The 27,430-nt window shown below is 40.0% G+C and overlaps 1 protein-coding gene across 2 annotated transcripts in view; it reads right to left on the reverse strand.

Annotated features, from left to right (window-relative positions):
* The window catches only part of EXOC4 (exocyst complex component 4), an 805,456-nt gene that overhangs the window by 2,144 nt on the left and 775,882 nt on the right, over positions 1-27,430 (reverse strand). The window lies entirely within an intron of this gene.

The following is a 27,430-nucleotide window of genomic DNA, read 5'->3' on the forward strand; positions in this document are numbered from 1 at the left end:
TGCACTGTACCACTTACCCCTCACTCCACCCAGGGGTACACCTCCTTTTCCCAGACCCAAAGACTGAAGCACAGGGAAGTTAGACTGCTTGCCCATGTCACAAAGACAGGAACTGGCTATGCCAGGGTAAGACCCTAGGTTTCTGACTCTAAGTTCAAGACTGTTTCTTTGTGGACACTTGACAAGTCACAAGAATGTTATACGTGCCATAAGTAAGGTCCAAGTGAATTAACAGCAGAGGAGGAGAAACTGCACCGCACTGAGGGGACTGTGTAAGGAAGACTTCATATGGGGTAAGGTTCTGTTAGGCAGGGCTTCCAAGAAGGAAATGCTGGTTGGAGGGAAGAGCATGAGCAAAGGCATGGAAGAATAATCTGGTTAGATTGGGAGTACATAGGAATAGCAGAGAATCCTGGGATAAGGCTGTTGAAGCCACAATGTAGAGCATCTGAACATCAGGCTATGACTTTAGACCTATTTAAGCCCAGAAAGTACTGCTTTCCGCCAGAGAGCAGAGGTGCTATTCAAAGTTGTGCTTCTGGAAGATTCATGTGGCAATGGAATATAGAATGGTCTGGGAGGGCATTGGTTACAATTCAAGCAGAAAGAGGAGACTTGAGAGCCACTTAACAGCACAGACATTGCCCTGGGTGGTGGAGAAAGCTTCATGCCTGTAATAGAAATATGCATTAGAGTGATTCTTCCATGCAGCGAGGAGATGAAGGCAGGAATCAGGAAGGGGAGAAGACTGCTACTTGCCATTCTTTAAACCAATAATATGCCACTGCTATCTCTCCGAGTCTACTGAACTCTGAGGCTGTGACTTGCATGGCCACTCCAAATTACCCAGGAGGTCAAGTTCAACACTGACTCTGACAGCAAAAGGAAGAAGAGTGTTACCCACTTCTCACTTCCTTTTTTCTTCTTCTTTTTTTTTTTCCTCTTCGTCTTTCAACTGATCACTTCTCTCTTCCTGACGTGAAAGGTAACTTTGCCAAGATTGAGGGGACAAAACCAAGCAGTGTGCTCAAGGCAACTCTTGGCTGTGAAGGAATCTTACATGCTTAGCAGGATCACTGGCTCGCAAATCCTGAATTATTAGACTCAGGGCCTTGAATGTGTTTCTTTCTCAGCAGGGACATTTTGAAAAAAAAAAAAAAAATACCTCCTATGGGAAAATGAAGTTATTTTTGTGAAAAGAAATACATTCTAGGAACTCCGTAATTTCAGGCATATTTTATTTAATTGCTGTTACAAGGGGAATGTGGTCGGGAAGAGTTGCGGTGTCTTTTCACATGGTTAGATTCTTTTCCTCCTGCTAAGCCTCCTTTTCTAATTAACACACTCTTTTAAAAAAATACGGGAAATAATCTTTTGTGAATATTCCCTAAGCAGTGGCAGAAATGGAAAGTGCTCTTTGCAGACTGGTCAGTTAATGAGCAAACTGGTCAGCATCCCTGTGTACAGGGGGCTAATTTTCTATCATGGTTTAAAATGAGTGTTCATTTTAACGTCACAGAACCAGATACACTTCAATCACTGGTCCAGGGTGACCCTGAATGTAGACGAAAATACTTGGTAGAAGAGGAGAAAAAAACTCCATTTCCAGGAGCGTGAGAAGCCAGTATCTGCTATAACCAGTAAATCTTTTGAAGTTTCATGTTTAGCATAAAACTCATGTGAACTTTGCATTCTACTCCTCAATGTATCTGTTGTAATTTTAAATACACTGTTTCTAAGAAAAACTTGACGCTGCAGGAAGATGCATCATATTCATATTTATCCTACAGCTTTGCATGTCCCCTGCTCTTCCTGATATTGCTCCCTATTTTAAGAAATGAGGCCCTATGTCATCTAATTCTGTTTCCTGTGGATGCACAGGTGAAGGAGACAGTTGTCTATTAATGGAACTTCCTAAGAATATACATTTTTAAAATTGCTCAAGAAGAACTCATGCATGCATTGAGATTTATCAAATGAAATGAGAGCAAATATGGGATTCACGATTCTTTCAAAGCTAGAAGGATCCTGAAAGCTGCGGTTTTTAGACTAGCCTTCTTGAACTTTAGGGTACCTAACTAAGAATTACCTTGGGGTGCTTATAAAAGTGCAGATTCCTGAGGCCCCATCCCCAGACACAATGTTTCTTAAAGGTTCTGAACCAGCCAAGACTCACCCTGAGTCTGCCTGGTAGACGAATAGTTACAGAACCACTCCTGTCTCCTCCAGCCACGGACCTAAACGCATCAGGGAAGGCTACAGAAGTAATAAAAGGTTTGTGATGCTTTTCACTGAGATTAAACCAAAATAACTGGATTTCTTTGTATTAGGATGTTGATATTTTTATCATTTATCTTAAGAAGTAACACTGAACCCATCGTGCCAGATGAAATTGGATTTCTTTTGAAAAATCTGATGAATTGTTTCCAGGGATACTGGCTGGTTTTCTACAGAGGCCGTTGTTCCATGCTGGGAACAAACAACAAAACAAAGATGCCTGCATTTCTACTCCTGGATCTTCCACTGCGCTGAGTGATAAAGGTCAAGCCACTTAAGTCCTTAATGTTTCAATATCCTCTGTGCAATGAAGACCTTTATAAATCCCAGAATGACAGTCTGAAGTGGACTGAGAGACTAAAAGAGTCCTCAAGAGCCTCAGATGAACAATGCCCCTGAATTGCAAAGCTGAGTTATTCAACAAAATTGACAGGTAATTGATGGTGTATTTTCTATAGTTAGGGAGAAAAAAAATCCCCTATAACCATGATGATATATTAGATCATAAGAATCATAAATATTTAAAGACAGAATGAAATTCATTTATCTTTCAGAATGGTACCCAGGAGCAAAGATGACTAAACTGACATAGCAACAGTTACACTTGGAGGTGGGGAAAGGGTGCTACCAGGTGCCCTGAAGAGAAAATAGAAAAATGCCTCCAAACTATACCATTTGAATGAGCTTCCATGATAAACACTGACAGACTGAAATGAAATCATGTCACCCAATAGGGATAAGTAATTTATCAGCACTTATTGAGGCCCCAGGAAATGGAAAGCTTGGTCTTCACCATCAAGCATTAAAATAGCAGCCATGGCTTCCAGGGCAATGCATTTTCCATTCAATGACACTTTGCTGGGCTGCCTGGATGGGATCAGTGAATACACATTTGATTGAGACATTTTCTAGCTCATGGCTTGCAGCCCTTCACAGCCTCTTCATAGCCTACAATAATTCAGCATCCAATTGCTATATGTAGACCAAGTATTTTATTCTGAAGATCAAAGAGTTTCATGTCACCCTGGTGGATGGAACATTCTAGGAGGAGATGTGTGCAGTGCTGTGGTTTCTCCTACCCTATGCCGTGTGCCTTTGAGCAGCAGTTCCCAAAGCGTAATGAGTAGAGAGGGTGAGGGAGTGGAGTGACAGGGAAGTGGAGGCGTGATTTCATAGACACCGGTCTCATGTGCAGAGTCTAGAACATGACAATGTTTATGCTTTGTTCTGGTGCAAACAGATCATTTTCTCTTATCTTCATCGTGTTTGCTTTATCAACAGACTGTTCTCTGTGGCTTTTTCCTTCGTTCTTTATTTTAAGGGAACTGCACTGTGACTCTTTCTCTCTCATCCATTCTGCCTGAAACATTTCTACCAGGAAGGAAATGCAGGGTATTTTGGAAAGGTGGGCAGATCTTTTTAAAGTTTTAAATTAAAATTATACCTTCCTCTGATTGGAAAGTTAATACATGTGCCATATAGAATATATGGGCCATAAAGAAAGCTTTCTCATAATTCCATCATATAGATAAACCACAGTTTGGCATATTTTCTTGTAGTTCACCTCCAGCACATGCAGTGTTCTAGCCTATTTCTTTCTTAGAGTTGAAATGTTTAGGTTGGAACACTATTGGATACTTCAATTGTTGCCGAAAAGGCTTTCTTTCTCATGGATAAATTTCTAAAAACAGAATCAGTTAAAAGATAAGTACATTATTTAGGACACTTGACAATGCTGCCAAGTTGCTTTCTAAAGAAGCTCTATCGATAAATTTATCCTCCTGTCAACAACATATGGGCGGTATCTAACTCACATTCTTTTGTGTTGCATGAGGTTGAATAATTTTTCATCTATGTATTCGTTTTTAATGTATGTGGGTATGTGTGTGTGTATAAACGAATTGTTGATATTGTTTTATCTTTGAGTACTAATGCTTTTCTGACTTCTCTTTAAGAGCTTTTCATAATTTTTTATAGCCAAGTGGGCCAGGGAGTTTTCTCATCCCTGGCTCTACCTCCCACATTGGTGTACTCAGTGCAAAGGCCACTACTGCATCCCTGGAAGTGATTAGAAACAGTTTCAGTTCCCTTCTTTGCAAATTCAGGGAAGAAATATTCACTAAAATAAACTATTCCCACCCATGGCAACTCTTGTACCTGCAGGCTTTCCATAAACTTTGCGCGTAAGGATGACAAGGCCCTGACTGGGGAACTGTCCAAGGTACCTGAGGAAAGCTGTGCCTCTCCCTTCTTTACTTGGTGGAATTTGGAGTCCTAGATCCCGCAATGAAAACTGTGTTTTAAAATATACAGCTATATCTCATGCTGGGTTTTGGAATCTGTTGTGATTGTAGAATATTAATAATAATGTCTAGTTTTTAGGTGCATTTCAATCCTTTTAAATAAGTACTACAATTATCTACATTTTACATATGAGAAAAGTGTGCTCTATAGAGTATGAGTGATTTGTCTAAGGCCTCAAAACGAGACTTTGAGCCCTGTATTTACTCTAAAACCACCTTAATAAAAAATATTTGAAACTATAAAAAGCAAAAGAACTGAAAAGAATATTTTTATCATTGACTCATTTTGAGTCATGAGTACAGAAATATGAATTAAATAAAATTCCCATACTCAGCTCTGCCTTTCATTGTAATGCAATGAGCCAGTATTGTGGCAATTCAAATTCATTTGTACAAAGTTTGCAGTTATATTTGAACAACACTGGATTTGATCTAGGAATTCTGTGCTCCAAACCAAGTAATGGAGTCATGTTGTATATTTAACACTTAATTTGGGAGTTTACAAGAAAGATTTTTGGCTTTTTCACTTTGTCATCTCTTTATTTCTTCCCTTTTTGACCCTTCAAGCTGGTAATGGATGAGGTAACCTTTTTTCCCAAAAGTTGATTGTCCTTCTGATTCAGTACATTTTTGGGGAAGGGAGATAATTATTTTCATGGTAAAGACTTTCTCTTATAGTCCTTCCTGAGATAAAGCTCTAGTATTAATGTCAACAAGTGAATTATGTGCTGAATCTGACTTCTGAAATAGAAATTTGAGAGGGAGAAAAATTTACCTGAATAAAACTTTGTATCAATTGTAACTGCCAACATTATTTTTAACCAATATCTACAGAACTTTGAGCACTTTAATAAAAACTCAAGAGTAGATGAGTCTCTACATTGGCAAGTGAAGCAGCAAATGCCTATTTTCTCTGCCCACTCAATGATACCTATGATAACAGGGAAATGGCAAGAGAAAACAGGATAATCCATAAATCAGATAATCATTTCATAAATATTTGAGAGGTCATGTTATAGCAGAACAACTTAGTGAGGTAAATATTTGAGAGATCAACTAAACTCAGATTCTGTTAAGTTTTTCATTCCTTCTTACTAACTAGCCATGTGACCTTAGGCAAACACCATCTGCTCTCTGGATCTGTTTCTCGTGTGCCAAACAGGTTACAGCAGATGCTATTTACGCACTGGCATTTTTGGATTTTAAACCTTTATAGCACCCCCTGCTTGGTCCTTTATAATCATGGGGCCCCCATCAGAATTAGGTGAAGCTAGTTTTCTTCAAGCAATAGTAGATAAGACACAGTAGCAATTGATTTGAAAACACTCCAAAAAAGTGTAATCTCAGCTCAAATGACCTTTCCAGATCAATAATAAAAATGGTAATCCTGTGTGTCAGAAGAATAAATTAGTTTATTAAAAAGTGTAATCTAATTGCTCTTATATGTATTCCCCTTCAAAGAGCTTAGAGTTTATTACAAACATGATTGAAAACTCTAATTGGAAATAAGCTGAAGTTACTTCCATTTTAGGAATGAGAAAACTAAGCTAGAGAAAAGCTAAATAATTTCAGACAGTTAGTGGTACAATTAGGTGTATATTCTGTATTGGGGTATTTTTTTTTTAACACTTCTCACAACAGATTGTACAGGTTTTTGTTCTGATCAGGACATGATAGAAGTAAAGAATGGTCTTTAGAAAAGATATTGCCTATATTCCCTCAGCTGGTGGCAGCAGAAAATCATTCAAGAGTTAAAGATAGCATGGGAGTCTGTTGCTTTAAGGCTTGCTTGGGCTTCTTTGATTGGTCGTCTACCTACCTGTTTTTTATATATAGTGACACATGCACGCACCCACCCTTCGTCAATGGTGTAATCCTTAAATGGCAGGTACCAGTTACCTCTTGGCCTTGTTCTGATAACCATCACGCCTCAGCAATACTGCAGGGATGGCGCTCTCCTGAGGAGACGCTGAAAGTTAAAGTCAGCTGTTTCACTCCTCTCAGGAACGTATCCTGACATTTTTGATAGACAGCAGCAGTCAGAACCTTACTTTATCTCTCTTCAGAAAAGAAAAACACTTGAGACAAGGAACTCCTCTAGGGCATCCCCATCACCATAGAGATGATGACATACTCTGAAGCTCCATTACAGTCATTGAAATGGGGAGGAAATTTCCTTCTGTTCTTTTAGCTAGCAACTTTGCTCCCCACCTGTGGAACACACTCTAAATTTATAAATATCTACGGTTGAAATGTCCTCTTCAACAACTTAAGGATTCATATGTCACTCTCCGCGACATCAGATAATTTTTTAAATTAAGTTTTCTACAACAGGGCTGGAGGAAGTTCTGCATTTTAAATTCAGTACAATTAAAACAGTGTCTCTTTGGTCTGGCACTGCCTTTGGTCAAATCCCATTTGTATGAATAATTATTCAGTCCATTAAGAAGTCTGCTCAACTCCTTCTCCCATTTTGAAGGTTTTAATAAATATTGATCAGGCACATTTCTGTTTGTACTTGCCAAGGCAATTCTGATGGATTCATCTTCTGATGTTATCAAGTAATGAAATATGAAAGGGTGAATAGAATTACCCTCTTGTTCTGTGATTTTTTATTTAGGACCTTCATTTTACTTTCATAATTGTGTTTGCCTCATACTTCTGTAAATGTTCTTTTGATTATCAAAAGGTGAGTCCAGGTTAAGAAGTGCTATTCTGAGCTGACTATCACTTCAGAGTCTTTTAAATTTAAGAAAATAGTTCATCAAATATCAATTTAGAGAGTCTTTCCAATTTTTAAAGGCAATTTATCTAATATCATAGGTTGATAAAAAAGACACTGTAGTATGTACTTTGCTGGCCACAAAGCTACATAACATTTAAGCCAATTAGCACAAGACTCTTGTACTGTGTATTATCTACATTTTTCAGATTAGCAATCTGGGAAACAACTGTTGAGAAGCCCTATGGCTTTTTCAATTTTTAGTAATAAAATCACATTATTAATTTTTCAATAAATAATGCGAAGGATTTCTTCAAAGCAAAACCTAATGTTATTACTCGTGCTTAGGAAACTCCAATAATATTTTAAATGTTAAAATCATATAGAAAGGTATAGTCCTTGGCTTCAAGAAGCTTCTTTTATTTATTCATTTATTTTTAAAATCCAATCCAGGCCCAGATAAAAAATACCCAACGCATGAAGTAAATGTTTTAATTTAAAGTAAAGCAAAACTAGGACTTGGCAGTCTGCCTGCCTGCCCCTGTCTCCTGGTACATAAGAAAGGCAAAAATAGTTGGGAGTGCCCTGGAGAAGGGATAAAACCAATGCTTCTGCTCCAAGTGATGACCAGAGTTAGAAGTGAGATACTGCAGTGAATGGGTAATAGGCTTTCTGTATTTATAATACTGGATCTTGCCCTACCTGTGAGTGTGTGATGAGAATGGTCAGTGGGAACAGGCATGGAATGCATGGCTTTGACGGTAACATATGCTCCCATCAAAGAGAACATGATGAGCATGATGCCAGTGAGGCCAAGGTAATGGTTGATTCTGGGAGATGCCAATTCATTCTGTTCTTTGGCCATTGACTCTGCCCCTAGCCGGCTACCTCACAGTGATGTTTAGACAGGGTCGGGCGAGGCTGAATGCAGAGTTTACTGCAACCCACTACAGCTGCTGGGAGGCTTAAGACGCAAGGACTGCTATCAGCCATCACTTGGCTGAGTCACTCAAACCCTGATTCTTGGCCTTCTTCTCCTGCTTAGTGACTCCAGTACAGTTCTTGAAATTGTAGAAGATCTCCCTACTTTGCTGAGACATAAGACCACATCTTTTAAGGCTGAAGGTCCACACACACACACACACACACACACACACACACACACAAGGTTTGGTGGAAGAATAAAAAAACTCAGTGGATTATTTGAGAAATGTGAGCATATGCAAATCAGCAGGTCCCAGTGGCAAACACTTGAGGGTATATTAACTAAACCCTCAGTAATTTATGAAAGAGAGAAAACCTAAATAAACTAAAGCTACAAAATGGGCCACCTGAGACTCAGAACAGATGTCAATTAGAAAAATAATAGACTAACTAGAAAGGAACTAATGGAAATATGAACAATATCCAGCAGATTTAATTAAAGACCCAAATACTCTGACAAATGTGATGGATAGCTTTGGATAGCAATGTGAGTTTGGGGATGAAGAGACTGCTATGGGTGATATATATTTGGATGTCAGTGAACCATTTGATACAGTGCCTCTAGAAAAATATAACTAGCAAAATGAAATTCTGAATGGCTACCCTTGATAGGACACGGGCTGAAAAACAAACAGAGGATAATGATAACAGCAAGTCAACAAATGCACAAAAGAAGCATCTAGTGAATGCTAAGGATGCTGCCTTTAGAACTGATCTCAGTTAAAACCTTCATTAAATGCACAGGAAGACACAGAGTGGTGAAAAGGGCCAATGTTAGTAAACGGGGAAGGGCTGTGAATGGCAACAAGAAAGACAGATCACATCAAGGACCCCAGGGAATCTGGAATTATGGGAAGCAAGTAATGAAAACAGATTCATCTTTAAAAAAACCCAAGTGAATTTGTCTGGGAGAAATTCTAACCTCCTGCATTCCTTCAGTAGTTGGGAGAAAGCTTAGAACAGCTGGGTGAATGGTCACTGAGTGGGGAGGAAGAGGCGGGTATGTTGGGGTGGGTGGTAAGGGCATGGAACTAGAGCATTTCTTACTTCCTATTTAAAAAGTACCAGTTCTTCTGTAATCCCAGCACTTTGGGAGGCCGAGGCAGGTGAAACAGGGGTTCAGGAGTTGAGGCAGGGGTTCGAGACCAGCCTGCCAAACATGGCACAACCCTATCGCTACCAAAAATACAAAAAATTAGCTGAGTGTGGTAGCATACATCTGTAGTCCCAGCTACTTGGGAGGCAGAGGTTGCAGTGAGCCAAGATCGCACCATTGCACTCCAGCCTGGGTCACAGAGCGAGGCTCCATCTTAGAAAAAATTATTAAAAAAATTAAAGTAAAATAAAAAGTACCAGCTATAGGGCAAGGAAGGGACAATAATCTATCTTTGTTGTACTTCACAGTTCTTTTTTTTGCTTTACAATGCAAGCCAATTGAAAGAAAATCGGAAAAGAGCATCAGATGGGATTAAAGGGATAGTAGGTTGGAGAAAAATTGAAGATTAAAAGAGATTTAGGTCAATTTTTGCTTAAATGTCTACTTATCAATAAGTGAGGTTTTCCCTGACCACCTTATTGTAAATGATACTTGCCCCATCCTCATCAAGCTTTGTCCTTTAAATGATCTTTAATTTTCTTTTTAGCACTCATCTCCATCTAAAAAATATATTTCCAAAATATATTTTAAATTATATATTTAAATATATGTATATATAAAATCAGAGATATTTTGATCAACATATATAATGGTTAAGATCATGCACTCGGGAGCCAGTGGCCTGGGATTTAAACCCAGTTCTGCCTCTTCCTATTTGTATGACTTTGGGCAAGTTATTAATTTCACTGTGTCTTATTCTTTTCATCTGAGGAAAGGAAATAGTAACATGGGGTTTGTCCCAGGGCTTAAATGATTAAGAACAGTGGCTGGACAGAGTAAGAAGGTAGAAGCATTTATTACACGAACAAATATCTGCTTCCCCCTCCTCCAATGCAGGTTCTATGAGAGCAGGGCTGAATTCTATATTCGACTTGCTCTTACCCCTTGGCCTGAGAAGGTAGCTAGTGAGTGCTGAGTAAATGAAAAAGAATGAATAAATGAGACAGCTGATAGTCTACACATTTCATTAAGTATGGCATATGATCTAAAAACCAGTCTATGATTCTCCGACACTGGGAAGAGAGGAACTATGAATGAAATAATTGATCCGTATAAAACACAAAGATTATTCTGATGTAACTCCAGGGGGAGATGGTCAGGATAATGGCCGCTAATGGAAAAGTGGGAGAAAAGAGACCCATGTTTTGGCTAGTGATCTGTAATCCTTCTCAGCTTTTTCATTCTCTGGCAGATTTAGACATGAATTCATCTTTCACCTAAGAAACATGACTGGAAATTTCTGAACCTGTCTCAACTTCAGTTTCTTCATTTAGACATGGGAGACATAATATTACATCACAGGTTAGGTCTGAAGATTAATCAAATGATATGATAGAGCACCTGCTATGTAAAAATGATTTAAAAAATTGCTAACTTTTGTTGCATACTCCTCTGTAGTCTGTATTGGTCACTGTTCATGTATATATTATCTCTATGGGTCCCACAATTGTATGAGTTATCACATCCTCTATACCAAAATATATTGAAAAAAAAATCAGTCCTTCCCTCTTGACTCAGAAGAAGAGGGGTTCCTTTTCTTTTTATAAGATTAACCCTATGCCTTTGATCCTCACCCTTCCCAATGCTTCCAAGACTCTGCTGGGTTTTTGTTTTGTTTTTAACTCTTGTATCCAGTATCTTCCCTTTTCACTGGTTCTTTCATGTCTGCTTGAAACATCCTTATGCTTCTCATATTTTGGAAAAACAAATCAAGCAACAAACCCCAAGCCCTTTTAAGTGATCCTGTCCACTCCATTTCTCCCCTTGTGTCTCTTCTCCCTTTCATTGCTGAATTTCTTGAACAAATCATTTGTATTCACTGCCTGTCCTTCTACTGCCACCACTGTGTCTATGAAAAGGGTCATCAATGATGTCCTCATGGATACAGTGGTGTTTGCTAAGTCCTATTTTCCTTGACAGTTTTCCATCCTAAATTCAACTGTTACTGAGTCACATTTTTCAAGCACTTCTCTCAGCTTCCTCTGAGTTCCTTTTCTGATTCTGCTATTGGCTCTGTGTCTGCCTGCTGTAGGTGTTCCTGCCACTCAGGTGGGGGCCCTCCATTCTTCCCTCTCTGCTTCTAAAAGTCTTATCTGTGCATGTAATGCTCAGATGTCTCTCTCAAGATCTGCTCTCTCAATAGATCAAAGTTTCATTTTCACTTGTTTCCAGACATTTCTATCAGCTGCCCTTGTCAGGTGGCCTCCCTAACTATGAATTTTGCTTAACAGAACTAGCTTGCAAAACTTCAAATCTCAGTGTCACCTTGAATCTTCACTCTCCTTCATTTCTTTTGCCCAATTGTCACCAGGTCTATCAATGCAACATCTTTCATGTTCATTTCTCCTTTCCAATCGCACTATTACAGGTCCTACACACTTCTCATTGGCTTGTTACAGTTGCCTCTTAACTGGCCTCCTCATCATTTACGCCTCCTAGACTAACCCTCAGTTCTTAGTTGGACCATATCGCTGTTCTGTGTTTAATAAAAAAAAAAAAAAACCTCGTGTGTTCACTAGTGCTAACAGAATCAAGTCCAAACTTCCAACACTGACATCCAGGGCCTTCTAAAGACATGATGTGTATTCCACCTTTTCTCCCAATTCTTCTCTACCTTCCATTCAAGCCAAACTGAGCTACTCAGTGTCCCCTGAAAAATACTTAGTACCTTTTGGCTCTAAGTATCCAGAGCCTACTTCATATTCAAAACTGCAAAATCCTCTACCTTCTATGAAGCTAACCTGAGCAATTTATTTCTACTATGTCACTTATTCCATAGGTCACCCACTTCCCGTGTATCATGCAGAATCATATCTTTTTAAAAAACAACTCTTAATATTCTTTTTGAGCTGACAATAGAATAAAAAAGGTTACTAGGGTATTTACTTACTAGCTGTGTGAACTTGGGAAAGTTATTTAATCCATAGGCTTCAGTTTCCTCATTTGTAAAATGAGGATATTGATAGTACCGAGCTCATAGGATTCTGAAGAAGAATAAGCAAGTTAATATTTATAAAGTGCTTAGAACAGCACCTGGTACATAATATTTTTGTTACATAAAAAGATAAAGGTCCAAAATAAGTATATAATGCAAAGCTTCTCTCCTACCATTTCCTTTTCTAGAGATAATTACTGTTACTAGTTTCCTTCCAAATATATTTTATACATAGACAAGCACAGTCTTTCTTGAGTATGTGTTTATGTACAGACACACAAATATATTTAAAGATAAATGGTGTTTACATGCTGTTCTGCACCTTACTTTTTCTACTTAACAATGGAGCTGGGAGAAGGTTCCATTTCAGTACCTATCAACCTGCCTCATTCTTCTTAATGGTGACAGAGTACTCAGTTGTGTGGATGTACCATTACATGTATTTATTATTCTCACCTAGACTGCAGGCTTCTTGATGTCAAAGACTGTGTCTTAAGACTCTCTGTATCATCCTCAATGCTTATACAGTACCTTTCAAAGTCCTTTTTAAATTTGTTTACTTTTTCAACAAATATTTCAGTATCGGTGACGTACCACGTGGTATACTGTAGATACTGGGGATGCAGAGGTTAAGTACCTTGTTCTCTGGTGATGCAGAGTCTGGTATGAAAGTAGCAGTAGGCAGGCACTGTATGTACTTACAGTAATGTGACAGTGGCTATAATAAAGGTATGGAGGAGATTCTCTAAGATAGTAGGCAGGAGGGGTTGTAGGCTTCTGAGAGCAGCCAGGGAAAGCTTATTAGAGAAGGGGAAATTGTCAACAATGAGGCAAATATGAAGGAAAGCAAGTCCTCCACAAGCAAAGGAAACAGAATGTGTGAACTGGGAGGGAGAGTAGGAAGAATACAGTATTTGGGGAAAATGACAAGTGGTTTATTTCTCACTAGAGTGCATGGGGTGTGGGGAAGGGCAAGGAGAAGGAAAGGTTAGCAAGGCAAGCAGGGCCTAGGGCATAACAGACCTGTGGGCCATGCTAAGACTTTGGACTTTCATGGGTGAGTGGAAGGAATTAACCTTTATTTTGCCTAGGTTATTCAAACAAAATAATTACCATCTATTACCAGGATTTCATAAAAGAAGGAATTTTAACACTCCCCAATTAGAAAGAAAATAATCATAGAAAAAGATTAAATGTTTTATTATGTGGGAAACTCAGAAACTCTTAGTCATTTTTTATGAGAAAAACACAAAGTACAGTCATTATTTTTCTAATTTTCCTATGGATGAGGACAATCAGCTTCAGTTTACATACACCCTCACATTTGGAACCAATGCTGTTGTTGATGGGGAGGAATCTGGAAACAGACGATTTTAGAAAGAAGTCACACATGATGACAACTGTGTTTTAGAAAGATCTTTCCAGGTGCAGTATGGAGGATGGACCTGAGGGTAAGAAAGCCTTCAGACTATTGGGCAACCTGGCTATTTTTCTTTTCTAGTATCAGACCACGCCAATCTTCTAGAAGGTTTCCTCACAACTCCACGTCCCCAGGCTTGCAGCTGAACAAAACCAACCTCAAAGAGAGAAGGGTGCTGGCACCTCAGTAAAGAACAACATATCAGGCTCTCACCTCTAGTATGTCTCCTTCAGGTCCACTCTGACCTGGAACCATTACAGTTCACACAGCTGTACTGAGATGAGGACGGAGGCTACGAGGAAAGAGAAGTCTGGCAGTAAGAACATAAGAAACAAAAGAGGACACCTTTTACTCAAAGGTTCCTCTTACCCTACTCCTCAACTGATCTGGCTGAAATGTGAGGGAGGGGGATTGAAACTGCCTTTGCAAAAATTATAACCAAGAAAGTTATTAAAGTGAAAGAGACCCTGACCTAACAGACTCTATCTTGCTTCTAACTCCCAAGCTGTCCTTGCTTGTTCCTGGGCATATGCCATACTAACTTTGAGAGGAACTTAGCTTACAGTTAAACTTTGATGACAACAGCACTTTCTCAAAACAAATCCCTTCCTGCCTGGGGACGAGACTGTCTTTGCACGACTAACAAATTAGCTACAAGATTCAAAATTATGGCTTAGGAGTCACGCAGCTAGAGGCTGCAAAATTCTAAACCTCCCCAAATTGCTCCCGGGAATAACATCACTATTGTTAAACCTAAGATCAGCGCTTGAGATATTTTGCAGACCCTATGCTCAGTGGATCTGCTGGCACCACCCAGATTAATACACTGGCTCATCTGGTCTTGTCAGCCCCACCCAGGAACTGACTCAGTGCAAGAGAATAGCTTCAGTTCCCTATGATTTCATCTCTGACCCAACCAATCAGCACTCCCCACTTTCTGATCCCCTGCCCACCAATTTATCCTTAAAAATGCCAGTCCCTGAATTTCTGGGGAGACTGATTTGAGTAATAACTCCATCTACTGTGTGGCATGGCCAGCCTTGCGTCTGTTAAACTCTTTCTTTACTGCAATGCCATGGTCTTTATTTGTGCAGCAGGCAGGAAGAACCTGTCTGGTTAGGTTACAGGATCTAAGAGCATAAAGTATAAATTAGGAGTACAAATATGATCTCATTTAAACTCTTGACAAACATACAAGAAAGGCTTTCATAGCCTTAATTTGGCAGATAAATAAAGGGTCAGAGAAGAGGGTCACAAAACCTCCTTGTGATGAACACGATTCAAACTCTAGTTCATCCAATTCCAAAGCTCAAGCTTTGACTCTTCTAAAGTCACGGGGATCTGCTTGGGGCACTGGGAACTCCCCGAGTCACTGTTACATAACCAGAGCTTACATTAGATTCTTAGTGTAGAACTGGGATTTGTGCCTTGAGTGGGGGGTGTCTGGAGTGGAATGAGATATAATAGGATAAAATTAACCATAGGAAAATACATCCTGAGAGTCAGCAGAGAAAATCATGCATTGTACGAGAGAATAGCAATTTTTTTTAACGTGGCCCTTTGCATATAAAAAGACTAATACTGAGGCTGCTCCACAATGTGGTTCTCATAAGTCTATATATAAAGAAAAAAGGACTTTGATGGGAAAAATATAGAGAGCATTTGCATTCTTTTTTTAGGACGAAAAAGTATCTGATTTGAAAGAAGCCTCTTAGAAAGGGCAACATTATGAGAGGAAAGTCTTCAGGCAAGTTTAATGCCTCTATTTAAATGCTAATGCTAACCTATAGCTCTGGACCACACAAAAACTAAAGTTTTTCAAAAAGCATAAAGTGAATTTAAAATGAAACCTTAATTTCTTTAAGAAAAGATATTTCATTTCTGAAGAGCCAGCTAACACACGTAATTTCGTAAGAGCAGTACCTGTTTGAACACACTGGTGAGGAGGTAGGCAAGTCAATGGCAGAGGCTGGCTGGCATCCAGTGTGCAAGGCTGCCTCTGTCATAATTAGGAGTCCTCCTCAAAACATCTGCCTTTGGAGCTCAACATGTGCCCCAAATTGTCCCTGATGGGGGTCGATGCTCCTCCCATAGCCCGTCCCACTCCCCTGAACTGTTTCTTGCGATGAGCTGTGCTGAGAGCATGCTGGTGTTTGGAAGGAAAGCTGAGGACAAAAACGAGGAGGGAACGCAAAGGCGTGGGAGTCCCCGGGTTCAGAAGAGGAGGCTGTGGGTCCCGAGTGCCCAGTGCTGCTTTGTTTTCCTGGGAACCAGCATTAACGAATATAGGTAACTGAGGCCTGGAGTGCTGGGGAAAGGTCTCCCGGGCTTGGGAGACTACATACTACGTGTATTAACACATATACAGGGAAACAAACCCTGAAAAGAAAAATCAAACAAAATCAGGAAATGCCTGTGGTGAGGGTGATGACTAGGAGGGGACAATCTGAGCCCTTTTTTTTTTTTTTTTTTTTTTTTTTGGGAGACAGAGTCTCACTCTGTTGCCCAGGCTGGAATGCAGTGGTGTAATCTCGGCTCACTGCAATCTCTGCCTCCCAGGTTCAAGCGATTCTCCTGCCTCAGCCTCCCAAGTAGCTCGGACTACCCACATCTGGCTAATTTTTTATTTTTATTAGAGATGGGGTTTCACCATGTTGGCCAGGCTGGTCTTGAACTCCTGGCCTCAAGCGATCCACCTGCCTCAGCCTCCCAAAGTGCTGGGTTTATGGGCATGAGCCATCGTGCCCAGCCCTGAGGTGGTTGAATATTCCCTAATTTTATAGGAGTGATGGTTTTTAGGGTATATTCTCTTTGTCAAGAGGAATCAAGCTGTGTACTTAAGATCTGTGCCATTTACTGTGTGTATGTCATAATACTTCTATATAAATACCTTAGCTTCCTTCTCCCCACCCCTACAGAAAAGGGAGATGAAAAAGAGAGCAGGCTGTAGGCCAGGTGTTGGGATGCGTACCTGAGTATATTTTTAACTGTCTCACACCCTGTTATTAAGTGCTAATTTCATAAATCTTGGAAATATTCTGCTAACTGAAACAAGCTAGCCACAAAAGACCAAATATTGTGTAGTTCCATTTCTATGATCTATCTAGAAGGGGCAAACCACAGAGACAGAAAGTAGATGTGTGACTGCCAGGGGTAGCATTTGGGGGAATGAGGAGTGACTGCTAATGGATAGAGTCTCTTCTGGGGTGATGAAAATGCTCTAAAACTAGCTGGTGACAATGGCGATGTGACTCTGTGACTGGACTAAAAACCAACGAATTGCACATATTAAAAGAGTTAATGTTTATGGTATGTAAATTATATCTCAATAAAGCTGTTATAAAAATGCAAATCCTATAAACTGGAACCCTGACTTCTTAACTATACTGAAGACATTTGTTCACAGCCAATACTGTTTGTATGTTTGCTGCAGTTCCACGTTCTCCTGCAATCATTGCAGGGAAGATTCTGTAAGCTGACAGATATGGCAACATCTTGACTAGCTCATATTTTCACTAAGTGCCCTGGAAATGTATTAAAGTCATGTCTCATAGAGCTACACTTTTGTAAGATTACGGACCCCCAGAATCTTTGTACTAAATGCCTTTGAACTCTCTCCATCCCTACATACAATTCTCAAGAAACACTGATAACTAGCAAGGAGTAACCCTTACAAGAAATATGGGTTAGAATTGGGAACAACTCTATGCATGATAGAAGTATAATTCAGCCAAAGATTCATTAATGATTCTGTTAATGTTTATTATTAAGAAGGACCACAATTAGGGGGAGCAGTTAGCATTTAACACTTACTATATACCAGGTCCTTTCACATATACCTCATTTAGTCCTCACAACCTGAGGCTCCAAAGGCGAAACACCTGCCTAAGGTCACCTGGCTAGTTAACAATGGCACAAGAACTGAATTCTTTTATTCTTTCAGGGTTAAAGTTTGACTATATAGCAATATACTATCCTACCCTACCTCCCACACGTCATCCCAGGAAAACTGCTGAGTCAGGCTGTGAGAAACTAGTTCAAATCAGAAAATGCTTGGGGAGACAAAAATGTTTACTCATCAAGAGACCCACTGAAATCAGATTTGTGAAAGCCCTATGTTGACTGTAAAGTGCTATGTGAACATAAGTATCTGGCAAGAGCATATTAACAGGTATTGGATGTGGGGAGCTGGCAACTGAGGTGCAGATGACTGCTCCAAGTGTGCATGTTGTGCTAACTTGTGCTACGTTAAAGTGAAGGGGGAGATGCCTTGCCATTGTCTGCTGTTTTATAGAGCGGACCTTCAGATCTTCATTTGTGGTAATGGATGACTCTTCACAGTTGAGCTGAGGCTGTTCTAGACAGCAAGGTGGTGACCAGGATGGCCTGTGATCTCAGCAGAAACAGGTGTCAAAGAAAATACATAATGATCCCTAGCAGAAAAAGTAGACGCTGTTCAAAAGGCAGCAAAAGTAGCCTGGAAACCTGAACCTAGTTTTTTTTTTTTTTTTTTTTTTTTTTTTTTACAAATCCTGCAGAAGACAGTGGTAGGCAACACACAGCAGAGGTGCCATTTCCCTCACACTGGCTGCCTTCAGAATCGGTCTCGTAATTTCCAGTGCTTTCAAAAAATCTCATCACCTTCCACAGGCGCCTCACATGTCTCGGTGGGGATGTCAGTGAGCAGGATGTGGCCTTATTAATTACTTCCTGTGACTCAGAGGAAGTGCTGCTCTCACGATCTGCCTATCAGTGGAGAAAACAAAATGGGAGGAGGGTGGTGACAACGACTCCCTTGAGCAAACTCTGGACAGGCTCCTTTGAGCTCTTCTCCACTGGGCTTCATCCGGCAGCAAGGTGGTTTAGTTGAGATTATCCATGACTCAGAAATAGAGTTAGGATTCAACCCGTCTGCCTGGACGCCAAACTGCTGATCCAGTCCCTGGACCACCCTCCATCACTGATCAGGCCAGGGCTGCAAACCAAGGTTATTTTAAAGACTCCACTTCCAATCAGCACGACTGTGTTGGAGCTGCAGAGGCTGTGCTGGGGAGTGCAGGAAAAATGAGGAAGAATCCAGGAAGCCCCAGCCTGTCCTTCTCTGCAGGGACACTGCCCTGGCCAAACTGCCTCCTCTCTTTACACTTCCTTCTCAACAACTCCTCTCCATTCACAGCCGCATGAGAGAACTCACTTGCTGCCTCCAAACCTCACCCAAAACCACAGCACTCCTCAGTTACCCCTAATAGTTTACACTGAGAAATGTCAAAGTCTAAGGTATGCTGGGAGGGGGCACACGTTCCTATGGGCCAGGAAGAAACTGCTATCCCTGGAGGAACCTGAATGTCCCAAATCAGGTGGCTGCAGGTGTCCCTCCCATTCCAGATTTATATGTCTGTTGAGAATCTGTTTTACTGACAAACATTTCTAATGTTTGAAGAGAAATATTTCAAATGTGGTGGTGAGACAAACATTGGTTTGTGACCCAAATGTTTCTGCAAATGTTTTCTCAGGCTGGGGGGTGTAAATGTTTACAAACCATTGGAGCAGGAAAACTGCAGTGATGTGTTTCAGTAATAGTTGCTTGGGGGAATAAAATCCCACCCCCACCAAACGCAGCCAGGGTATCATTAAGAAAATAATGATCTGCTCCTTCATGTGCTGTGTGACAGTGTGGACGGGACAGGATGTCTCCGAGGCATCTATTCCAGCTCTTGCTCCAGTACTAGCTAACCAGTGATCACGATCATGCCATGCAATACCACTAGACCTCAGTTTCCATATCTGGAAAAAAATGGATTAGACTGGAATATGTGACATCTAAAAACCATCCAAACCCATGAGGGAGACTGCAGTGGGGGAAGGGGCATTATTTTATTTATTTACTTACTTATTTTTTGAGATGGAGTCTTGCTCTGTTGCCCAGGCTGAAGTGCAGTGGCTCAATTTCGGCTCACTGCAACCTCCCTCTCCTGGGCTCAAGCAATTCTCCTGCCTCAGCCCCCCACACCAGTAGCAGAGATTACAGGTGTGCACCACCACACTTGGCTAATTTTTGTATGTTTAGTAGAGACAGGGTTTTACCAGATTGGCCAGGCTGGTCTTGATCCTGATCCCAGATGATCCACCAGCCTCAGCCTCCCAAAGTGCTGGGATTAAAGGCATGAGCCACCATGCCATGGGGCAGTATTATTAATATTAAAAGATGAGGTCCAGGTCACATAGCTAATCAGCAGCTGGGCTTTGATTTAAATCTGCATCTCCTGTGCCCAAAGCCTGTAACCTTTCTACTACACCACACAGGCTCTGACAATTCATTCAGCTCCCTGGTTTCCTTGGGCCTCTGTTGTAATCGACAGTGTGCCCAGTTGTTGATGGCCCACATTTGTCATGTGTCCTTTCACTTCTTTTTTCTAGCATGCATTGTGTCACTCAATCTGCAATGAAGAAAAAGTGCTTTTGACAAGAGCACTGAGCACACTGGAAATGTGGTTGATGCAGATTTATTTTCAGGCATATTCAGTGGAAAGTAATAGAGGCTTTATTGTATTAAAAAGCTTTTTTGTGCTTTGTAATGAAGACACAAAGCACTTAGTTGAAATAATAGTCTTTTAAACTAATCTGTTTTATGCTCTATAGCAGAGATGCAGATACAAGGGAATTCAAAAGTGATTTCTGCAAAATGATTCACTCAAAGGTGCCATATCTTTGAGTGGAAGCCTCAGTTTTTCCCAGGTACAGGTATTGATCGACTTATGACCTATGCAACTTACGACCATTCGACTTTACGACCACAATCGCTAGCCACGACTGCTCTGCTGTAGATTTTTGGAAACACTACAACATTTTGATGTGTATCAAGAATATCGCTACCACCTGGGAGGCTGTGATGACAAAGTGCATGAATGGCATCTGGAAAAATTGTGTTAAGCGCTATGTTAATGATTTTGACGGATTTGACAGTGAACATGAACTTGAAACGATTCGGGAAAAAATAGTAAAACTCGCTAAAGATCTTTCTTTGGAGTGCGAAATGGAAGATGTTGAAGAGTTGCTAGACAAAGAATCCAGAGAACTTACAAATGAAGAGCTAATCGAACTGGAAGAAGAAAGAGTGACGGAAGAAGAAAGAAGAGAAGCAGAGAAAGAAGAGGAGCCAGAAAGAAAGTTCACCACTAAGGGATTATCAGACAGTTTATCTTTACTGAATAAACTTCTTATACATTTCGAAGCAATGGACCCAAACATCAAACGATTTGCAAGGATTGAACGGATGGCACACGATGTGTTTCGTCTGTATCGTGAAATTTATGAAGAAAAAAAGAAACATACAATTCAGACAAAGCTCACCATGTTTATGAAAAAACCAACTCCAGTAACCCCAACTGCTGCCTCAGATGACAACATCAATGACCCGCAGCCAAGCACCAGCAGCCAATAAAATGTTTCGTACATGTTTATATATTTTGATATGTTTTGCAATTGGGAAAATGTTTCCTACGGTATTTTTTACGCCTGTATTTTGTATTTTTGTATGCACCAGTATTTTGTAATTTTGTATGTTTTGCAAATATTAAACCAGTTGTACTGGTAATGCAGTGTTTTACTTAAACCTGACGAATGTAAAAATAAGAAACAAAATGGTGTAGAGATGATACAAATGGCATAAAATGAACAAAGAAAATTATGACATATAACAATAATGAAAGAAAATTATGATAAAATATGACTTAAAGATTTTTATAACATCATTTCACAGTACTGTACATATAGCCTACTCAACTTACCACCAAATCATGTTACGACCGGTCTGCTGGACCCAATCGTGGTCGCAAGTCAAGCACTAGCTGTATCCTCCTGGGCTACGGTTTCATTCTTTTCTCTTTTCCTAAGACATTTGTGGCAGACGCTTGCTGATCTTTCTCAATGTCTGTTTTCCTTGGGAGGACTGATAGACTTCCCAACAAATGCCGCTACATATTATATGATCACAATCAGGGTACACAAACCCTGTACTGCCTACCTGTACATACGTTCTCACTCCAGCCTAGCACAATGTAACACAGCTGGCTCAGTGGGAGAAGAGGGAAATGAGGATTTTAAAGCCTTTAAATAAAGACTGTAACTGTTGCTGGACTGCACAAAGATACAGAGTAATTAAAAAGCTCTTCAAAGAATGGAATAAGCCCATTAAATCCAGTTAAATAATTTTTCAGAAACACTGCAAGAAACATTCTTGCTGTTTCGTTCTCTCACAATGAACTGAAGGAAGAATATCTCATTTTCCAAATGGAACTTTATGGAGTTTTTCAATAAGCCCCCTCAGCACTTATCTAAATCTTTAATTAGTTCTATAATATACTGATGATATCAAGCCTAATTAAATTTATATAGATAAGGTGCAATGAAATTCTAACCAAGTGATCTGGAAAGCATATATTAAATAGTAAATTTAATGGTTCAAGCTGATAACCACAATTTTATATCAAAAAATTAAATTCAATTTACATGTTGTATTCAAATTGATTTTGAGTGTGCAAATTATTGGAAAAATCTCTTAAATATATCAGTAAAATTGCTAATCCAGCCTGTTTAAATATCAGTTATTAATGTCTACATTTGCAAATAAGCCACACACATTTGCATTTTTACTGTATATAGTAAAAAGTTATCTAAACCTTATGCCGTTTTATTAAGAATATGAAGTAATTATTCTTTTGGCTTCACGCATAAATTAAGGAGGTAAAGAAATGACTACTGGGTCTAAAGAGGAGAGAGTAAGCAATTCAATATCTACCAAGGCAAAGATGATATATATATTTTGCTGACTAAAGCAGTTTATGTTACCCTTTGGGAACAGCAGTTGCAATGGTAAAATTCTCCCTTATTTAGGATCAACTCAAGCAGAACTATCTATAAACATCTGATGTCATAGTCATGGGGAGAGGTGGATATATGCAAATTTGGTGGGTTTTACCATCAGTTTAGGGAGGGGAAGGAAAATGCATGCTTCAGTTTTATTAGAGGGTAAAGGTTTATACCAGCTGATCACATTTCACAGTTCAGCCAAGGATTAGGCTTGGGAAGCTATATTAAATATTCATCTGATTAAAGAGAAGCCTCGACCACCTATACCATATATGTTGACCAATAATAGTACCATTCCTGGTTTCCACAGGTGATTGACTATCCTTTAGAAGTATCATCCTGAAACATGTTTACCTATCTTTCTTTGCTGACATACATGAATACTTTAACAATATTAAAACTATTGTTAATTGAGCTTTAGTGACCTCAGAATTAGCTACATATTGCTAAAAATTTGTGCAGTGATTACTTAGCCATTCTGCTTTCCCCCAAGACATGCCTTTAATGCTCTTCAATTCCATTGGTTAAAAAACTATCTTCGAGATGATCAAATGTTAAATATCTATTTTATGGCATATGCTTCATTACGGAAGTTTCAAGTAACATGCCAATGTCTTCAGAAACCTGAGAAATGAGGGCCAACTGGAGTAATCAATTATTCCAGAGGGGGGGTGGAAGTGCCATGCGTTTTCAAGGCAGGGAGTTGAAGAATGAGTCAGGAGAACACCCAGAATAAAGGCCTGGAGGTTGGACTATGAGTCACACATAAAGAGGACTCTTAAATCAGTGGGAACATAAGGTTAAATAATGAGAGAAGAAGCTGGCCAATGAAGGAAGAACAGTTATCAGGCAAATTTTTATTTAACCCTGACAAGTTGGAGCCAAATAGTGTATTTGTAAAAAAGGCACTGTACGGATTGGGCAAAAAATGAAGAGAAGCAGCATTTTGGGATGATTAGTCTATCTGCATCACAAAGGATGGCCGAAGGGAAGAGACCAAAAGACATGAGCAGCAGCTGTGGGACTGCTGCTTTATTCCAGATGCGTACGGTGGTGATGGTGCGAACAGTGAAACAGATATCGAACTGAAAACCATTTGAGGGAGGAAAGAGTCAACAAGTCCGTGTGTTTAACAGGATATAAAGGGCTGACAAGATAGACGGGTGAGCCAAAGAGAGCCGTTGGCAATTTGTGTAATGTGAAATCTAAGGTGAAGGGATGGAGAATGGAACTAAGATTTGGATTTGGCAGACCTTGAGTCTACTTTTACAGAGAACCAAACCAAGTGAATGAAGCTGTTAGTCTGTTACCAATATCTGAAAACCTGGAAGAAGAGTTGCTAGGACGAGATACAAATGATGAAAGAGAATCAGGAGTGACCAACCATCCAAGACTCCCTCCTGAATGGAGAATGCTATCAAAGTTAGAAATGGGGACTAGCTGTATGAGAGAAGATACTGAGTTGTTTTTGAATGTAAAAGCTTCAGTATAGTGAAAACCTGGGTATCCCTGTTCCCATGGTTGCTGATTGTACTGGGGCAGCAAGGAAAAGCAATATGACCAGCTGGGGGTAGAGGTCACTTGTGAATGGAGGACTATGATGAGGTCAGCGGAGAAGGGGACGACACTAGCAGGCCTGAAAAGATGATTTCATTTCAGCATTCGTATCATTGCCTCTTCTGATCCCTGATGTTTTGTTCAGAATTCCAAGAACAAGAAAGCAAATACAGCCAGCCAAGGAGAAGAGATTTAGAATCTCACAACATCTTTTGAAAATTTGCTAAAATAATGGACTATCTTGCCAGAAAAAAAAATCGCATCTATATAAACAAGATTTTACATATAATTTTGTGGGGTTTATGGACTCCCTGAAGCTTTATCATGCACTCCAAGTCAGGAGTACATGGTTTATACTCTACACATCTCACACACAAGCACACACACACACACACACACACACACACACACACACACACGGCCCTATAGACAGACTCATCTTTTCTACATGGACATAAACCATACCTATGTGAGTACATATACATTTATCTATTCTATTATCTATCTAACTATCTATCCATCCATCCATCTAACCATCTGTCTATCATTAAGGCCTCGTGTAGCAATTTTTCACCCATTTCTATTTCTGATTAAGCAAGATGTCTACTCAGACCATAAAGAAGCAAGGGAGGTGAGTGATGTAAATGTCGGTGGACCTTTCCATGTTGCAGGAAGGAAAATGAAGACAGAAACCTCAGTATGTCCAGCAGCAGGAACACAAGGTAGGGGATTTCCCATGTAGACACACATGGGTATATCTTTACATGTGCACATTGAGTGCTTTGAGTGCTAGGTAAGCAAATGTCCATTTATCTTGATTCTCAGCATCCTGACCTAGACCTAGTCAAGCCCTAGAAAGATCTTGTTTCCAACTGATAGCCCAGGGATGTTCCAAGAGCCACCAGTTATTGCCAATGGTAATTGATACGGACTGGGAGCAGCCTGCGATGTGGCTGCTCTGCTTGGTCTAGGCCTCACGGCACTCTCTGGGAAGATGAGGGCATGGGGCCATGGAGGATAGCGAAAGAACATAAGGTAATAAATAGAAGAAGTAAAATAAAAATGAGAATGAGTTAGAGGGTGGAGATTGGGAAAGAGAAGGAAGTAACAGAGAATAAAATTAGTGTGTTACAAGTGATTTCTCAAAAAAAGACTAATTGACTCACATAATTAAGCTCAGCAGTCTAAGGCAGTTAAAGGATATATAAAACAAACGAGAGAGTTCAACAATCCCTGAATATCTGACTATATGTAGTGGTTCCCGAAGAACATAAATGTAAATACAGCACTTGGGAAAATATTGTTATTTTGTAATGCCTAATATATCCTGGAACTAATAAAGACTTAAATCTTTTTACGTGTTCACTGGATCTCCAAGGGAGAAGTCTCAGGCTGCCACATGTCGGGCTGCATGTTAAAATCCTAATTGTGCTCTGTGAAAGTTCAGCAATGCCAATCCACTGGGTGCAGATGCCTCTCAGTTGAATGAGTTCAGACAGTTCCCATCTGCCAGATATGCTAATCCTTATACAGTTGATATTGTGACCCCTTAGCTCATGCTTCTCAGACTGGCCTCAGGAAATGTGATGTCTGCTCTGCAGCGTGGTCCATAGTAGGATGGGGGGCCTAGATGGTACTGGGTGTTGACCTTTTAAAGGTAAACAGTGGAAGACAAGTTATCTATGTTAGTACCTTGTTATTCGTAGTTCCAGGCATTTTGAAAAGAACTCCCTGGGTTCAGACTCAGAGAACACCTGAATTGGTGAGTAGCAAGATGAGGACTGCTATCTTATAATCGGAATACTAGAAAGGAAAAAGGTCCTTTTTTTTCAAGAACTCCTGAGCCATCACTGGGAAATAAGAACTTGTAAAAAGTCACAGGAAGTCTTTCAGTTTTATTGTGGCATTCTGTTTCATGAACTGTGTGAACCTAAAGCAACTGCTCTATGGGGATTCAGAGGAGAAACCGGAAAGATGACGCCTCTACTTAAGGACTCTCCCTGAGGAGGGATGGGGACAATCCACTTCTAAATTGTGCCTAAAATGTTCATGTTCATGTTTATAAAGCCACAGCAGCAAATCTACAGAACACTGCTCCTGTCTTATGGCCTGGGTAGGGTGTGAAGAATGGAAAGTCTAACACCAGGCATCCCTCTCCACTGATGTACGCCAAAATGAATTCAGATAATACATCTGAACTTCTTTGAGCCTCCTACGAGGGAAAAATGCCAGAGAAATTCAATTACTATTGAATTATAATCCTATAACATATTTTACCCATCATCTCATGTTTTTTGATCATCTGATTTCTTTTCATAATCAAAGTGTTTCAGTGAAGAAACAAAGTCACCCTGGTCTCCTTCTGTGAGGAAACCATTCCACTGAAATCCCCTTCAATGGAGCTCTACAGGATACAGCTCAGGGCAACGTGGGAGCAGCTTGCAGTCTTTGATTGAGAAAACTTGGTCAAAACCATTGATATCTTGTCCCTTCGGTCTTTATCCTTGCTGCCTTTCATCTGTCCTCTTGTTACTACATTCCTGTTTAAAATGAGAATTAAATTCCTCTGCCTTGCCCCCTAATTTGACTCACTTTTCAATAACATCAAGCTACTATCAAAAATATAAAAACTGGGAAATCAAGTGCCAGATATCCTCTTACAGGTTACAATAGGAAGAATAAGAATGAACAATCACTAACCTCCCCCTTCTATTTGTACTGGGCATTTCACTTGAAGTTTCATTTAATCCTTACAACCACCCTCAAGTGTAAAGAAATCATCTCTGTTTTATAGATAAGCTAACCAAAGTATTAAGAGGTTAAAAAGCTATGGGGGGCTAAGCAGCTACTAGTAAACGGTGGGATTCAAGCCCTAGCTTGCATTTTGTTTCCACTTCACCCAGCAAAACCAGGGAACATTGAGAAGAGACACAGAAACCTTCTGCCTCTATACAATCTCTACATATGTAAAACTAAAACTTTTAGATTTATAGAGATGAAAACTTTTAAAATCTATGAATTACATAAAGCTGTTTAATCCAAGAAAAAACTCACTCAGCAGTTCTGGGGATTCTCTCTCTTCTTTTCATTTGAGACATGGTCCTGCTCTCTCTTGCAGGCCAGAGTTCAGTGGCATGAACACAGCTCACTGCAGCCTTGACCTCCCAGGCTCAAGGGATCCTCCCACCTCAGCCTCCTGAGTAGCTGG

Source organism: Sapajus apella, unplaced genomic scaffold, assembly GCF_009761245.1.
Source record: "Sapajus apella isolate SASKATOON/1434 unplaced genomic scaffold, GSC_monkey_1.0 scaffold7, whole genome shotgun sequence".
In the NCBI taxonomy this organism is placed as follows: domain Eukaryota; kingdom Metazoa; phylum Chordata; class Mammalia; order Primates; family Cebidae; genus Sapajus; species Sapajus apella.